Source organism: Balaenoptera borealis, assembly GCF_965194805.1.
Source record: "Balaenoptera borealis genome assembly, chromosome: 5".
Taxonomy (NCBI): Eukaryota; Metazoa; Chordata; class Mammalia; order Artiodactyla; family Balaenopteridae; genus Balaenoptera; species Balaenoptera borealis.
In genome coordinates, this window is record NC_138862.1 from 61,671,033 (window position 1) to 61,688,625 (window position 17,593).

The 17,593-nt window shown below is 38.3% G+C and overlaps 2 long non-coding RNA genes across 11 annotated transcripts in view; one reads left to right on the top strand and one right to left on the bottom strand.

The window, feature by feature from the left end:
* The window catches only part of LOC309630071, a 29,993-nt gene extending 12,623 nt beyond the window's left edge, over nt 1-17,370 (bottom strand). The window contains exon 1 of the long non-coding RNA XR_014245406.1: nt 254-17,370. This is a non-coding gene — a long non-coding RNA (uncharacterized lncRNA). The remainder of the gene's footprint in view (nt 1-253) is intronic.
* LOC309630049 overlaps nt 1-17,593 on the top strand; it is a 384,028-nt gene that overhangs the window by 37,124 nt on the left and 329,311 nt on the right. The gene's annotated exons all lie outside the window — the stretch shown is intronic.

Sequence of the window (17,593 nt, forward strand, 5' to 3'; positions counted from 1 at the left end):
GGTTCGAGCCCTGGTCTGGGAAGATCCCACATGCCGCTGAGCAGCTGGGCCCGTGAGCCACAATTACTGAGCCTGCGCGTCTGGAGCCTGTGCTCCGCAACAGGAGAGGCCGCGGTGGTGAGAGGCCCGCGCACCGCGATGAAGAGTGGCTCCCGCTTGCCACAACTGGAGAAAGACCTCACACAGAAACGAAGACCCAACACAGCCATAAATAAATAAATAAATAAATAAAATTAAAAAAAAAAAAAATGACCTCAGCTGCAGCAATATCAGTTCTTATTATGGCATTTTGCTGTGCAGCTGGGGTCCTTAGGTAGGAGTTGGAACTGAAGCCAGTGATAGAGGGCAGGGAAATGTGGTAAGGATAGAAACAAATCTTTGGGAGTGAGGATGGGATGCAAAGGAAGATGATGCCAGTGGGAGCAGAGTCCTGTGACAGAAGAGTGGCCCAAGGGCTGCTGCACGTCACAAGAGTCAGGGACTTCTCCCACCTTCTGCACACTAGAGGCTGATAAGTGTGTTCTGGAGTGTGATATTGTGATTTATAATAAGAAATATATATTTGGTCTTTGTCTCTGTTGCTTCTGGCAAAGAGCTTCTAAAACCCTTGGAATTTCCTAGGTGCTGAAGAGACAAAGGAGTCTCTTGTTATGTTAATGAGGTGACTTTTGGACCACACCTAAGGATGGGGGCTGGTTGCCAGGAGAACCAACCGTGTGATTGGAGGGTTGGAACCTTCAGTTCCAACACCCACCCTTACGGGGAAAGAGGGACTGGAGATTGAATCCGTCATCAATGGCCAATGATTTAATCAATCATGCCTATGTAATGAAACCTCCATAGAAGTCCAAGAGGATAGGCTTCTGAGAGCTTCTGGGTTGTTAAACACATGGACATCTGAGGAGAGCGGTGCACCCGGAGAGGGCATGGAAGCCCCACACCTCTTCTCACATACCTTGCCCTACACATCTCTTCTATCAGGAGGTTCATCTGTATCCTTTATCATCTTTTTACAATAAACTGGTGAATGTAAGTAAACTGTTTTTCTGAGTTCTGTGAACCACTCTAGCAAGTAAATTGAACCCAAGGAGAGAGGGTCATGGGAACCTCTGATCTATAGCCAGTCGGTCAGAAGCACAGGTAACAACCTGGGCTTGCAACTAGTGTCTGAAGTTTGTGTGTGTGTGTGTGTGTGTTGGGGTGGGTGGGGCAGACAGTCTAGTGGGACTGGACCCTTAACCTATGGAATCTGATGCTATCTCCAGATAGACAGAGTCAGAATTGAGTTGAATAGTAGGACACCCGGGTGGTATCAGGGAATTGCTTGTTGGTATGCGGAAACCATCCCCCCTACGTTTGAATTGGGTCCAGGAACGTAAAAGTGGGAGAAGGAATGTAGCTGCAGTGCTTGTAGCACAGGCTAATGCCAAGGGAGGCAGTACTGAAAAGAAGGAAGCAGTCCTGAAGCAGAGGCCAGGGTGTGGAGCTGCTTGGCCCATAGCTACTCATGGTGAATTTACCGGGTGCTAGCTGTTCAGGAACTATTTCTCATCCCTTCTGGGAGGGAACAGGGAAAGGCTCATCCATGGATGATGTTAATGAGGGCCTGAGTCAGAAAGCAGTTTTCAGTTGCTGTCATGACCCACATACAGTAATTAAAAAAGAAATCTTTTCAGATCAGTGGAGCCTGAGGTAACATCTATTGTGTATTTATAATTTTTCTAAGTCCCTCTCCAGAATGTTTCTTGTTTGATGGTTAATTCAGGCTCTCACTATTTATCCAGTTTGTTATTAAGTAGGCTTTCACTTCCTTTACATACTTAGGACAAAGATTTTCTTGATGTTAGGTTGCAAAAACTGGCTGCTTCTTTCCATCCTATCTTTTCAGATGCCAATATAGCATGTAATGTTTCTAGCTCTTTTATCTTAAAATTCTAGTCCATCTTATGTATCATTTTGTCATCACCATTCTCTTGCTCAAAAGTGATACTTACATCATTGACACAAGTTAAAATATATGACCCTCTGTTAACTTATTTCTGCAATGTAAGCATGGGAAGAGTATCCTTTCTTTATGTGAAGGTTTCTTTGTTGTAGTGCTTCATCTTGTGTCTTGGTTTGTACTCTGGCAGCTTGCTTAAATACATATCTCTTGAATCTGCACCTCCCTCTTTATTCCCACTGCCATTGATTTATTCAAGCTCCTATTATTTTCTCCTGGGACTATTACAATAGTTTTTCCACCTCTGGCTCCACCCACACTTATGACCCATACTGTATACTGTAGTAGGAATGACTTTTTAAACACACAAATCTAATTATGTCAGTGTGTTCCCTTTACTGCTTAACATTGCTTATTAGATAATGTCTAAATGCCTCAGGATGGAAAACTAAGCCTTTAGTGATCTGTGCCTACCTGTCCAATCTCATCTACTTGACTCTTCTAAATAAATTCTGCATTTAAGCAATACTAAATTACTTGCAGTTCCTGGCCTCTGTGCTTTTGTATACGGTGTTTATTTTTGTTTCTCTACCTTGTTAGTCAGGTTCCTGTCTCTGTGCTGCAAAGCTCCATATTCATATCTCTGTTATGGTGCTTAGTCATGTGAACAGCTACAAACAATACAATGTCTCTTTAAATAGATAGTGAACTTCTGGAGGGCTGGAATTATATCTAGTTATCTTTGTTTCTTAAATGAACCATTCAGTTTCTAGCTGGAATTAATAGTGATTTGGTATTTGTCTCATACTGTTAATGTTTCTTTCCCCTTTTAAAATGTGCATGTTTAATACTGAAAGTATGGCCAAGCACCAACATCCAGGTATGGACATCACCCAGGAACTTCTTAGAAATGAAGAATCTCAGGCTCTAAACTTAGTGAATAGGGATCTTCATTTTAACAAGATCCCCCTGTGGTTCATATTTACCACACAGTTTAAGAAGCACCGCTGTAGGAGATATTTCACCTAATAGAGAGTTCTTTTTATATTCAGGACACACAGAAACCCCTTGCCAGTGTCTCACATAAGTACTTTAATGGAGTATACAGCTTTAGGAGTTGATAAGCTTTTCCCACCAGCCAGATAATTCTTGCCTTACATGACAAAGTCAAGTTCTCTGAAGAAATCTGTATCATTTGTTAAAGAAATTTATGCACCTGAATCTAGGTGGTATTCAAATGGTGGATTCTCCAAAGTAAGCTTTAAGCAATCATCCGCCCAAATGGGAGTTAGCCTCACTCATCACAGCCCTGCCCTTTCCCGTGGACAGTTCTGGCATTTGCGTTGGCCTCTCAGCCTTCCCCAGATGAAAACACCTGTTTTTTTTTTGTTGTTGTTGTTATCTGTTCTTCTCTACAAGAATATTTATCTTGGGTTGCTTCTTTCTGTTACTCTATTGTCTTTGAAAGCTAACTCTAATCTCCCATTTTCTTTTTTCTCATATTTCTTCTTTGCAGTTACATTCATCCATCACTCTGTCCTTAACATCATCTAATCCTAGTTTTACCCAGCTCTTTATCTCAAGTATATTAATGAGATAAATATGAAAGGCTGCATATAAACAGTTCCATAGTCCTTTGTTTATTCTTTAGTTCTATTCAATTGTCTCAGAGTTTTAAACAAGCCATAGCATTTTTGTATACCTTCTGATCCCTTTTATATCTTTTCACATATGTACAATTACTAAACATTTATGTTTGGGCATTAATGTGTTTTCTGGAGCTGTGCCCATCTACCTCAAGCAGTGTTCCTCCTTGCTTTTAGGACTTGACTATTCTCTAAAAGCAGATTTATATTAGGTTGGCCAAAAAGTTCGTTTGGGTTTTTCTGTAAGCTGTTACGGAAAACCCCGAATGAACTTTTTGGCCAACCCAATACCTAAGGTCTGAGCTCCCAGTTTTCTAGCTAACCTTATGCTTAAAATATTCCAGATATTTTTCTTGAATAGCATCATCTCCAGTTCATCTTTTAATAGCAATTGGTTTGCATTGTTCTACTTTGCTTCTGCAAATTTAATAACCGACATATTTCCTTTTAAAACATCCTCTCCTTGCTGTATCTTTTAACACAGGCCAAATCATTTTTGTTTGCTCTCACTACCATCATTTTTCTCAAGTGTGTCAGAGGACATGTCCTGTTAGGAGGGCTAACCAGTCAGTCACAAAGGGCTTGAAGTCGCCTCAGAGTCCTTTCCTTAAAACTTCATGGTCCAGCAACACAATGTGGTTAAGTAAGGTAAAAGGAAAGCAGGGGAGAAAACAGGAAATTATACTATCACAGGAAATTGTAGTAATAAAGTGAAAAACCAAGGAAGCAACTGGCCAGCAAGTCATAAAATTCTAATCACGCAGCAGGGATACATTGAATCTCTGCTCACTGGCTGGCAGAGTTCTGTATTGTTCTTTTAGTCTTTATTCATGTCTAAGTGGTTACCATTGAGACTTGAAGCTCATCTGGTCATTTTACAGTTGAAGTAACTAAGACATTTAGTGATGTACTTAATACTGGAGGTTTCATCAAATGACTGGTAAAACCAGGTCTAGGATGTGGGTCCTCTGACTCATGGAGCAGGACATTTTCCCTAATAATATAGAAAATTTCTTAAATAAATTTATTAAAGGGTCAGTAAGTTGCCAAGCCCTGTCCTTTTCACATTTTAATGTAGTAAATCCTCCCCACAAAGCCATGAAGTCTACTTCCCATTTTACAGATGGGAAATCTGAGGCTGTGGGAGGCAAACATGAGGTTCTTCATTATGAAAGTGTTTGCCTTCGCCCCAGAAGATAGGCTCACATGCATGAAATGACTTTCCCAAGTGAGCAATAATATCTTACAGACCTGAGATGGTAGGAAGATGAACAAACTCTTTCTCAAGGAAGAGAGGTGCCCTGTAGTTGCTATAGCAACTAGGAACTGATGCAGAGGCATTCCAGCTAGAGAATTTCCATAGATGGAAGATGTCTTTCTGTCTGACCAGGACCTGAAAAAGTTTGATTAACTTTGTTAATTAGAGCAGAGGTATCCCAAATAGTGAGCATGTATCCTAGGAAATATGCAAGTCAGTCTCCTGGAGTTTGAGAAAAATATTGTTTAAAAATCTTTTTTAATGAGATATATACAGATAAGTGCACATAAGTGTATAGTTTAATGAATTTTCACAAACTGAAACATCTGTGCAGCTAGCATCAAGATCAAGAAATAAAACTTTAGTAGCGTCTTAGAACTCCGTCATGTTCTTCCCTCTAATCAGTACTTCCCCGAAGGTAATCACTAGACTGACTCCTAATGCTATACGTTAGTTATGTCTGTTTTTTGAGTTTTATGTCAATGGAATCATACTGTATGCACTCTTTTGTGTCTAGTTTGTTTCATTCAACGTTATATATGTGTGGAGTGTGACTAAGTTTTTCATCTTGTTTAATTTTTGTGTGTGTGTGTGTCTTTTTGATGTGTATAACATAATCATTCAGTATTAGATCCATATAATCTATAAATAAACATAAAATTTACTGGGGATATTTGTTCAAAAAGTCTAGAGTTCTTGGATTAAAGTATGACACCACTTCTGTGAATACCCTGACTTTAAGCCCCAGATAGACTCATTAGCTTTGCTCAGAGATAACCATTCATAACTAGACTATGATCTTGACCTCAGCTAGACATTTGCTTTCAATAAACATATTTTTTGAACAGCCACTAAGCACTGGTCTTTGTAGGTACTGTGACACTTACATAGGCAAAAGAATACATGGCCTAGGATCTCAAGGAGTCTATCACTAGTGGGAGAAACAGAACAATAAACTCAAATGATTAATACAGGCAGAATTAAGTCTATAAAAGAGGCAAAATTATAATGATGTAGGAGGCTGGATGAAGGATGAACAATCTTCCAGGAAGCTAGTAAAGTCCCATTAAGAGTTTTACTAGATAAACTTTGAATTCCCTTCTGCTTTCCAGTTTCCAAGATTTAATCAGATTTCTCATTACAGAAATAGTATCTTTATTCCCACAGCCCATCCATTGCATTATGTATGATTCCAGTTTAAGGCTGCATGGTATCCATAGCTCCTAACAGTCAAAAGGGGGCAGCATTCACCCTTTTTCTGAAAATCAGAGAACCCTTTGGCCATATCCATTTCTTTCTAGGAAAAGAATACTTTTATCAGATAACATTTTAGAACATACATATATTTTAAGTGCCCTGTTTTAATTGTTCTTTTGTAGAGATAGCAACTTATTTGCACCTTCATGTCATTGAGACCAATATATTACACATCTGTAAACGAAGTCGGGCTGTCTCTGTATCCAGAGTTCCCCTATTTCTGCCTTTGTCCCATGATTGGGCGTGGCAGTCTTGCTCAGACACAGATTGCTAAAGGGCGGTGGCTGGAATGAACAAAAGGAATCAGACCTCTACTTTTACCCTGAGAAAAAGATTGCCAGGAGAAGCCTGGGGAGGAAGAGAAATGCTGTGTACCTCCATCATAGTTTTAATTGCCAAATGCATTTTTTTTTTCTCTTCTGAAATCTTACCCTTTTAAAATCTCTATTTATAAGCGTAAAGACTATATTAAAGGTAAATAAACAAGATATGTGCACTATGGGGATATATGACTGCACTCAATCTTAGGGCCAGTCCTTATTAGCCAAGCAACCTTTAGAGTTTAAGTAATGCACAGTTGCCTGCAGTTCTTTTCTTGCTGATGCAGTAGCAGAGGGTGTGCTGTTGGAAACTGCAGAGGTTTTAATGCTGAAGCTGTCAGACTGTGTATCTCTCTGACCTCTAACCACCAGACCACCAGATGACTGATTCTGTATTGTTAGTTGAAACACTGATTTTAATGACTAACTTATATCGACTCCCATGTTCTACTTGATTGGTTTTGAGAAAATCGATGCTGACGGCCAAAATTCTAAATTAACTATCGCTTTCTAGATTTCATCATACTGTATACAGCCCTAAACAGTCTCCTGAATGACTTTTTCTTTTTTTAATTTAAAGAGTAGACCTTAACCAAATATCTCTGAATGATAAAGGAGAGTTGGCCCACCCCATAATTAGCTTTTGTAAATATCAAGTCAAAGATCAGAGCAAAGGTCATCTGATTTCTCTCTTTTGTGAAGAAAACAAGGGTTTTAGACACTATGACTGATGTCAGAATAGTAGCTAAGGATGAGGTCATTGCTTCCTTTCTAAGCAGAGACTACAAATGGAGTGAATTTGGAAGAGCCACAGAAATAATTACATTGATATTAATATCAAATAACAGCTGATGATTTTTGTAGCAGTTACAAATACCTGTGACGCTTAGTTGTAGATTTTGTGAAGTGTTTTGCCCTGTCAGATAAGTGGTGCTGGAAGAACAGCTCTTGAGAAGATCGCTGATGACATCATGTCACTGTGCTCTGCCACTTTTGAAAGATGTCATACCACAGTCAATCAAAACAAGTAATGTGGTATATCCAAGAATTTCACAAGCCAAAAAAAACCCTCAAACTTCAACTCTATTAGAACCCATTTACCTAAATTACCTAAATGAACAATGTATAAGGGCTAAAGGCTATGTGAGAAGTAAGACAAAAATATTTGCATTTCTGTTGAAATTAAACATCATAAAGTTGAGACTATTACCATTTAAACCAAAGTGAATTTAAATACATTTGTATCAAGTGATAAGTTAAGACTTACTTATGGACCAGAGGATAAAGCTGGGTGACCAACTATCTTACATCACCAGGAACTGAGAAGGTCTCCGGGAGATGAGATGTTCAGTTTTAAAATCAGAATCATCTCAGGCAAACCTGGAAAAGTTGGTCACCCCAGCTGGAAGAGATCTTTGAGTCTAGTCCCATTACCTTATTTTACAGTTGAGAAAAATGAGGCCTCTGGAAATTGAAAGATCTAACCTAAGATGTCTGCAGAATCATTTTTCTCCCAAATACTTGTCTGTATTGTGCTTTTCCCATTTTCTCAGGTCACATATTAAATTTAGACCATAGGATCATCAACAGAAACAACTGGCCCTTCTCATCAAGTGGACCTGGCAGGGAGCTGAGTTGGATTGAGTGGTTTCAGGAGTAGCCATTCTTCTTAGATCTGAAGGTCCGTTGGCTGGCTGTGGAAATGCCTGGCTACACTTCCAGGAGAGTACAGAACACCCTTATCAACAGCTTGAACACTGTTTTGTACCTTTCTGAGTGACACTGCAAAGTACCAAAGACAGAATTGGAGCATTCACAGTCACAGCGGGGGGGAAAACTAGGTTTTCTGAGACTTGGGCTACATCAGGGATTCACAACCTTTCAAAAGTAAGAGACAGGTTGCTGACACCTATTCATCTGGGTCATAAGGAAAGCAGAAAATGTAATTAAATCATTCAGCCTGATCTAGGGGCTTCATTTATGGTCACTCTTAGGAGGATTTGCCTCTCCATGAAGACGATGGAGGGTAATAGTTAAATGAGTGAAGTGGTTGAGTGGGAGGTTTTATACAGCTGTGTGTTGATGAGTTAGGTGGTGGAGAGTGGGATAAAGACTGCTTTCAGCATTTTCTTCAAGTCATTCCACAGAGATGACTGCCTGAACCAGAAAGAAAATGAGAACTACTAACAAGATTTCATTTCCATTCATGATGGAGAATAATTACAGAACTGAAGAAGAGAACACACATTGTAAAAACATGGTACAAATAAGTTAAAACATGCTCAAAATAGAACAGATGGAGGCAAGGGTAATCAAAGCTACTCAGAAACCTGGTACAAGGTTATCCTTCACTGAAATAGAGACCTGTGTCTTCCATCCCTATTTGATCTGCCAAACACATTACTTCCTCTCATTTCACTGGACCTTTCTGTAATCATTGTTAGTTCTCAGCCTGAATATCACTTTTTAGGAAAGCCTCTCCTAACTCCCTAATTCTATTTTAGGTTGCCCTGTTAAAAGCCTTTATAGCATTCTGTACTTTTTTTTTTTTAACCATAATTTGATACAAAAATTTAAGTTAGCATGAGTTAAACTAAAATTACACTTATAATAATTTAATATCTGTATCCCTGCTAGACTTTAAATTCCTTACACACACAGACTGTATCTTCCTAGGTTATTGTCAATTGAGACTCCTGGTACATAGTAAGCACTCAATAAATGCTATTTCCTGAGTTAATGAGTTAATTCCAACCATTTGGAATGAGTTCAGGTTTTCAAACTTTGTGTAGGCTTCCTATTTCATAGATTTGTAATATGTGGAAAAATCAATAAAATGTATTATAAACAGAACATTTCCAATGTGTGTATGTAGTATTGCTGTTAGGAGAACTGGCTCTATAGAAAGACAATGGGATCCAAATGTTGGCTCTCATACTGCCTCTGGAAAGTTACTTTGAAATAACCTCATTTCCATCATTTGCAAAATGAAGATAATTGTGTCTACTTCAAAAGTTTCCTCTGAGGACTAAATGAAATAATGCAGGACAAACATTAAGCAGAGTACCTGGAACATGATATGTTTTCCATATTTATCAGTTTATTAATTTGAGTAATTAAAATATAGAAACAGGCAAATTCCCCAAATTTCTCAAGATGGTGGAAAATGTAATTGACTATGTGAATAGAAACAAGAATTTAGTTCTAGTTTTCCCACTGAGTCATCATATAATGTTAGGCAAGTTATAAATATCTTTTAAAAATGAGAGAGTTAAACAATTTTCTTTGGGTTCATGGTGAAAATCAGAGTGCTGTGAATGTCCTAAATTTATTTAAAGTTGAATGTTTATGTGGTCATATTTTTCCAAACAGAACTATATCTTTTATTAGATTCTTAAAAGAGAATCTTGTGTCACAAGTCAGGTTGCTGGGAAGCAGACTCAGATGGAGATCAGGGTGCAGGAAGTGTACCAGGAAGTGCTCTCAGCATTACCACCTATTGGAAAAAGGAAAGAAACAGGACTAGACAGAGGGAGAAACAAGCAGTCAAAACAAAGCCCTTGGCCAAACCTTCCTTGGTGGATATTTTGCTAGATTCTGTAGAATAAACATGAACAATATGACAAATGTCATGCCTTCAGCATTTTTATGATTTAGAAGAGAGCATGGCAGACACTTTTAGTATCTTCCCAGCATCCCTCCCCCTGTGAACTGCTTCTTTTTTCATTCCAACTATGCAATTTACAGGGTAGATGCCATGTTCTTACAGACTCTGCCACCTTGCTACTGTTGATTGTTCCTGAGTTGAGTACCTAACTCAAACTGTGGGTCATTTGAGTACATTTTTAAGTTTACCTGGGAAAGAGTTAACCTCTGGTGATGGGGGACAAAATGTGAAACTCAGGTTTGGCCTTGCTTATGATCTCTGTGGGTGAGGAAGCCATGATGGACTTCAGAACCTACCTATGCATATTACATAACAAAGAATTCAATCTCTAAGTCATAACGATCCTAAAAATGTGTGCACCTAAGAGAATTTCAAATTACATGAAGCAAAAATTGATAGAACTGGAAGCAGAAATAGATAAATCCACAATTATAGCTGGAGAAGTCAACACTCTCAGTAATTCAGAGAACAAGAAAACAGAAAAACAGTAAGGATATAGAAGACAACAGACACTATCAACCAACTTGAACTAGTTGACTCTTACAGAACACTCTACTTAACAACAAAAGAATATGCATACTGTTCAAAGGCATATAGAACATTCATGGGAGACCATGTTCTGGGCTATAAAACAAACCTAAAGAAATTCAAAAGATTGAAATTATAGAGTATGTTCTCCGACCATAATGGAATTAAGCTAGAAATACATAGGAAGATATCTGGAAAATCCATGCATATTTTGGAAAGTAAACAACATAACTTCTCAATAATCCATGTGTTAAAGAGGAAGTCACAAAGGAAATTAGGAAACAGTTTGAATTAAATGAAGATGATGCAACACATCAAAATTTGTGGGATGAATCTAAAGCATGCTATATGTGCAATTTATGGAATCAAAAGCTTATATTAGAAGAGAAGAAACATCTCAAACCTATGATTTAAGCCTTGAGACTCTAGAAGAAAAACAAATTAAACCTCAAAGCAAACAGAATGAAGGGAAAAATAAAGATAAATGTAGAAATAAAAATTAAAGAAAAGAAAATAGGCACAATCAATTCAAAAAAAAATTAAAAAAAAAAAAAAGTTGATTAATAGGTACCTAGAACTAGTCAGGGGGGTGGGATACTGCTAATGGGGTCTGGGGTTTCTTATTGGGGTTACTAAAATGTTCTAAAATTAGGTTGTGGTTATGGTTCCACAGCTCTGAATATAATAAAATACACTGAACTATAGACTTTAAAAGAAAAAAAAATACAGACAATCAATGAAACAAAATACTGGTACTTTGAAAAGATCAATATAATTGATAAACCTCTACCCAGACTGAGCAAGGGGGAAAAAAGAGAAGACAAAAAATGACTAACATCAGAAATGAAAGAAAGAACATCACTGTTGATTCTACAGACACTAAAAAGAGAAGGGGTTATTGCAAACATCTATGTTCATGCATTCAGTAACTTAGATGACATGGACAAATTACCTGAAAAACAAACTATCAAAAAGCTCATGTAAGAGTAAATAGATAACCTGAATAATCCTGAACAAGTCTACACAAACTCTTCCAGAAAATAGAAGAAAGAACACTTGTCAACTCATTTTACCTCAACACCAAAACCAGAAAAAATATTACAAATAAAACTAAAAATCAGTATCTCTCATGAACATGGAGAATTCAACACTCTCAGTAATTCAGGGAACAAGAAAACAGAAAAACAGTAACATCATCAAAATACTAGAAAACTGAGTCCAACAATATATAAAAAGGATAACACATTATGACTAAGTGGGGTTTATCCTGGAAATGCAATGCTGGTTCAACATTCAAAAATCAGTGTTACTCATCATATCAGCAGATATTTGTCTAACAGAGAAAAACATAATATTTACAATAGAGGCAAAAAATATTTTATAAAATTTAATATCTATGCATGATTTAAAACAACAATAATAAAACTTTCAGCAAGGTAGGAATAGGAGACTTCATCAACCTGTTAAAGGGTATGTACAAAAATACATACAGCTAACCTCATACTTAATAATGGATTACCGAACACTTTCCCCCTACGTTGGGGAAAAAAAGCACTGATGTTCTCTCACACCACTCCTGTTCAACATCACACTGGAGGTCCTAGTTAATGTAATAAGGCAAGATCAAGAAATTATTGGTACATGCAACAACATGGATAAATCTCAAATACGATTATGCTCAGTGAAAGAAGTCAGATTCAAAAGGCTACATACCGTATGAATTTATATGACATTCTGGAAAAGGCAAAATGGTGAGAACAGAAAATGGATCAGTGGTTGCCAAGATGTGAGCTTACAGGGAGAGTTTGAGTATAAAGAGGAGTTTCAGAGAGTCATAGGATCATTCTGTATCTTGTTTATAATGGTGGTTACATGACTGTATGTGTTTGTCACAACTCATACAACTGTATACTAAAAAGGAAGTATTTTCTATAAGTAAATTTTACCTCAATACACTTCACAGAGAAAAGGAAACCCCACTCACAGAGAGAAACTGTGATGAGGGTTTTTCTTTGGAACAAAATTGGCATTTCATCTGTGGTTGTAGCTTTTTTCAGAGGGTGTATCTGGGTGTATCTCTGGTCTTCTTTGAAGTTTGGTAATTCATGTAGTTTATGAATTACATGAGTTACCCAGGATATTTTCAATTTAACCTTCATATTTTTGCCCAAGCAAGTTTGAATTAGGTTTCTATCACTTGTAACGGGCAGTCCTGAGTAATGCATGGAAATAGACACAGGCATAAGTAATTGTTATATGAGGATGTGTGAAAAGCGCTATAATAGAGGTAAAAAGCATATGGAAGCAGAGAGGGGACAGTGATTAAGTCTGACTGGGGATATCAAGGGCAGATAGTAATTGAGTTGGCCTTGAAGGCTTTTTGTAGTTGTAGTGAGGGGAAGTATATCCCATTTTCAGGGAACAGCAGGAACATATGATGTGATTAAACAGACAGATGAATGAGAGTATATGGTGTCTTCGGGGACAAGGGGTGCAGTGGAGCTGAAATGTAGAGACCATGGGACCAGGTGGAAGACGAACTTGGAAATGTAGACTTTTGCCGGGCAGCGGAGAGACCTTTCTGTGGGCAAATGTTTGAACTTTATTCTAGAGTTCTATAGAGAGTACGGCATGCTCAGATAAGAACTTTTGAAAGATAATTTAAATGCAGTTTGAGGAATTATCAGACAGGATTATAGATAGGTCAGTTGGGAGGCAGTTGCTCTAGATTAGGTGGGTTAAAGATGACATGCCCTGAATAAATAGGGTGTGGTGATGTTGATGTCATTGTTATAGCAGTTACCACTTACCACTTCCTATGAGCCAGGCACTGTGCTAAAGTGCTTTAGATACATTATCTCATTTAATACCAACAATCATATAAAGTAGGTACTATTATGCCAATATATTAGCCAATGACTTTTCACTTAGTCCATGTGGGTACAGCTGACCCCACTGCCTTTCCCACCTTCCCAGAGGTGGGGACATTAGGGATGGGCGTGTGTCCCAGGCCATCTAAAAAGCATATTCTTTTTTCCCTGACCAGAGCAAATGGTGAGGGATAGGTATATAACTCATTATATTTATTTAGATTCGTCCTATGACTTTGGTAGGAATTATGAATAAGACAAGAATAATTTCATCTGCTTTTGGTAAAGGATGGACAAGAGCCACCTGGAGACATTTGTTAATTGATATTTATACTTTAGCCTGGTGTTTCCCAATAGGTTTTCTCTGAACATTAGTCCTAAGAAATATTCTGTGAAAAAGTGTCCTATTTTACACATTAACTGGAAAAACATTGCATATTGTATCTCCTGCAGAACATATTAAAGGCTCTAGAAATCCTGCAGTAGAGAAATGAATTTAACTTTGTTTAATTCAGCTTTCTCAAAGGTATGCAATGAAGGTGCCCTTTTCACACATTTGTTGATTACTATCTACCACATTTTGGGAAATACAACTTTAGGTATTTATCTGCCTACCTGTAGTTACACCATTCAAAATTTTAATAGCTGGATAAAAGGCACTGTTCACATTCTCTCTCATATCTTTCGAGGCTGCATTTCTCAGCCTTTCCCTTGGAACACTTACAAAGTTGCAGATCATGATCTGAAAACAAATAATAGAATGTAAAAACCAGGGGCATGTTTTTCAATTTGTACTTACGCAATCCCGTATAACACCACTGCGGCCTTAAGGAGACCCTGGAATCCATCACTTGACAACTGTGGAGAACACAGTGTCCCATTTGGCATATAATCGTGCCTGAGACTCCCAAAGAAAAGAACTAAACAGATTACTTAAGAAAATGAAGGGTTGTTGAATGATAATGTGAGGTAGAAGTAGAATTTGACATTCTCAGCAGCAGTTACCTGAGGGTCTCATTTATTAATATGGATGTGAAAAAGGCTTAAGGAGTAATTGAGAAAATGCCCAGCATGCTTGGCATAGTGCTGGGTGTGGTAAATGCAGCTATAAAAAGACCCAGCCATTGTTATCTTCATGGAGCGTTCTTGTAGCTTCAAGTGACTTCAAGTCTCTGAGAAACCTCCCATCAACTTGTAATTTATCTCAGATCCCCTTCCTTATAACATTTGATGAAGTGATACATAAAATGCAATGAAAGTGAGAAGAGGAAGAGCAACATCATTTCTAAAAGAGAAAAGCATTTTACAAGATTGAAATAAAAGCAGACTCATAGAAAAGGTCATCAATGGGGCATCTGTGACTAACATAGGATCTGAAATAATACCAGTGATAATGAAAAACATTTCTTTCTGAGGCATTTCAAATGCAGGATTACTCTTCTCTCCTCAGGAAACTTCACAGTGTTTTGCTGATGACAAACTGCTGTAATAAAAATAAAGACATATTAAAATGGAACTTTTACAATTGTGATTCTTAAACACTTAGCACTGCTGTGGGAAAAAATACAATATACTTTTACATACCCAAGCTATCTTATTTTAGCACTGTTTTGCAAACAATTGAGAAGGCTTAACAATCAATCCATGTTAAAATTAGCTCAAAACATATACTCTCTGAATGAATGATGTTGAACAAGCTCAGGGAATCTAAGATGCTTTCAGTTTTTCATTTAGAAACCCCACAACTGGTGTTTCTCATCTTGCTTAGCAGCTTTCTGCCTACAGAAAGGTTGAAAATTATAATAGAAACTTCTAGAATATAGACATGTCTTAGAGCTGATGGTGATTTTGAAGCTGAAACAGTATGGGGGACAGAAAAGACAATGGGCAATGTTTCAGGGCAGATATAATCTCTGCTCTGAGAGAGCTTACAAATTTTGGGGTGGGAAGTAGACATGTACACAACTGAATACACTTAAGGGTATCATGGAGTGAGAATGGAAACCATCCACACAGCTTATTTCTGCATTAAACTGACTTTACTATTTACTGATGTCATCAATCTAACATTATCATTCCCGTGTACAGGAGGAAAAAACGTTTCCCCTCTAGGTTCTACCCTCCTAGGTTCTCCAGCTGGTGCCCTGTAAATTAGACTGACAAAAGACAGGTTAAGAGAAAAATAAACAGGTTTGTTAACATGTGCATTGCACTTACAGATGGGAGTGCTCAAAGGGGGGGTTAGAACTTGGGCTTATATAGCATCTTAACAAAAGAATAATGGATATTTAGAGAAGTGACAGGACAAAGGAAAAGGACTTTGAGGTTCTAGGGTCAGAAAATTGTGGGAATATAAATGTATGGGGGAACTAATGGAAGATAAGGGCTAGTTATGTAGATTCCTCTGATGCTACCTCTGGGCTGTTAAGAGTCTAGAGTTTTCTCTGGTGATTAACTTTGTCCTTCCTGATAAGAGAGTTGAGGGGGGACAACTTTACAAATTTATGTCCTGCTTTTAGGAAAATAAGGGCAGGGAAGGGAGTGTTTTGTTTTTTATCTGCTTCTTATTAATTGCCTTCACCTCAAAATAATGCTTATGCCAAAGTGCATGTTTTGTGATGGCATATCCTGCTCCTCTTCACCAGGATGCTCTTGCCCTGGAAGACGAAAGTTACAAATAACATTATTGCTCATTCCAGGAACTTCCCGAAAGACCCATCAACTCTTTAATAGAAAGCGTCAAACAGTTTACACCGCAAGACTGCAGAACTCTTCCTTTCAAAATACCTGCTTTGTTGTGTCTACCGATCCCAAACCATCATATAATGATCCTTGCCCAGTTCTAACCAAGCCTCTTCACTGAAAGACCTGCTTTAAACCAGGCCTTGAAATCTCAATAAATATCCTAGCTTCTCTCTCTCCCCTCTAAGATGCTACTAAGACTAACAAGGCAGTGCTCTCCCTTACAGTGAGCTTTGTCTTATTAACAAGTTGCTTTGGTAATATTGTGGATATTTTGGGGAGCCAGCATTTGACAATCTTGGAGGCTCTAGGAAATTCAGCTGAAATGGGGACTCAACACAGGTTCTGACTTGAACACAGCGGTTCCCCTGTGGCCCTTCAAGCCTTCTCTGAGCCTACCCTGAGGTGAGTCTCACATTGGCTTGAAGTTTGGTTTCTTTTCATTGAGCACCCTGAATGCTGAGTTTATTTTTTCTTTTAGGAATAAGGAACACTGTTCAGGAATCTTCTTGTTTATCTGATCATATTTGAAAAAAACTGGTATCTGTGGTGGGAATCTGTCTAATTACCGACGACATTATTCTTTGTCTCTGTGGTTTAAATTTTGTTCTTTCCTCTCCCCTAAGATGGATAATTATTACCAGCTCCTTTACTGCGTCGGCCCAGACTGCTAGTGTGGTATCCACAGGGGGAGTATCAGGGCAGAGCAAAAAGCCTGCTGGAGCAAGGAGTTGATGAAAATACTTATGAGTTGCTCAGCCTCATCATTCACTTCTTTGCCCGTCTCCTCCCAGGAGAGATTGTTTCCTTCTGTTGCTGTCCTATAGGTAGAAAGGTGAAAACTTGAAACCCTTTCCAAAAAGGATGATAGCAAACAGTGAACAAGAATTGCTTGGTGTGGTGGTGGAGAATGGTTGTGTCTCAGTTCAGGCTGCCATAATAAAACCATAGACTGGGTGACTTAAACAGCAGAAAGTCATTTCTCACAATTCTGGAGGCTGGGAAGTCTGGGATCAAGATGTCAGCATGGTTGCGTTCTGGTGAGAACTCTCTTCCTGGCTTTCAGATGGCTGCCTTCTTGCTGTATCCTCAACGTGGCAGGGAGGATGGGGGTAGGGTAGGGAGGGAGAGCAAGCTCTCTGGTCTCTTGCTATAAGGATATAAATCTCATCCTGAGAACTCTACCCTCATGACCTCACCTAAACCTAATTATCTCCCAAAGGTCTCAACTCTAAATACCATCACACTGGGGGTTAGAGTTTCAACATATGAATTTGGGAGTGGGGCACAATTTAGCCCATAGCAGGTGGTAATCAAGAATAATTATGTTCTTCTCCTGGTTCCTCCTTTACCAGTTCATCCC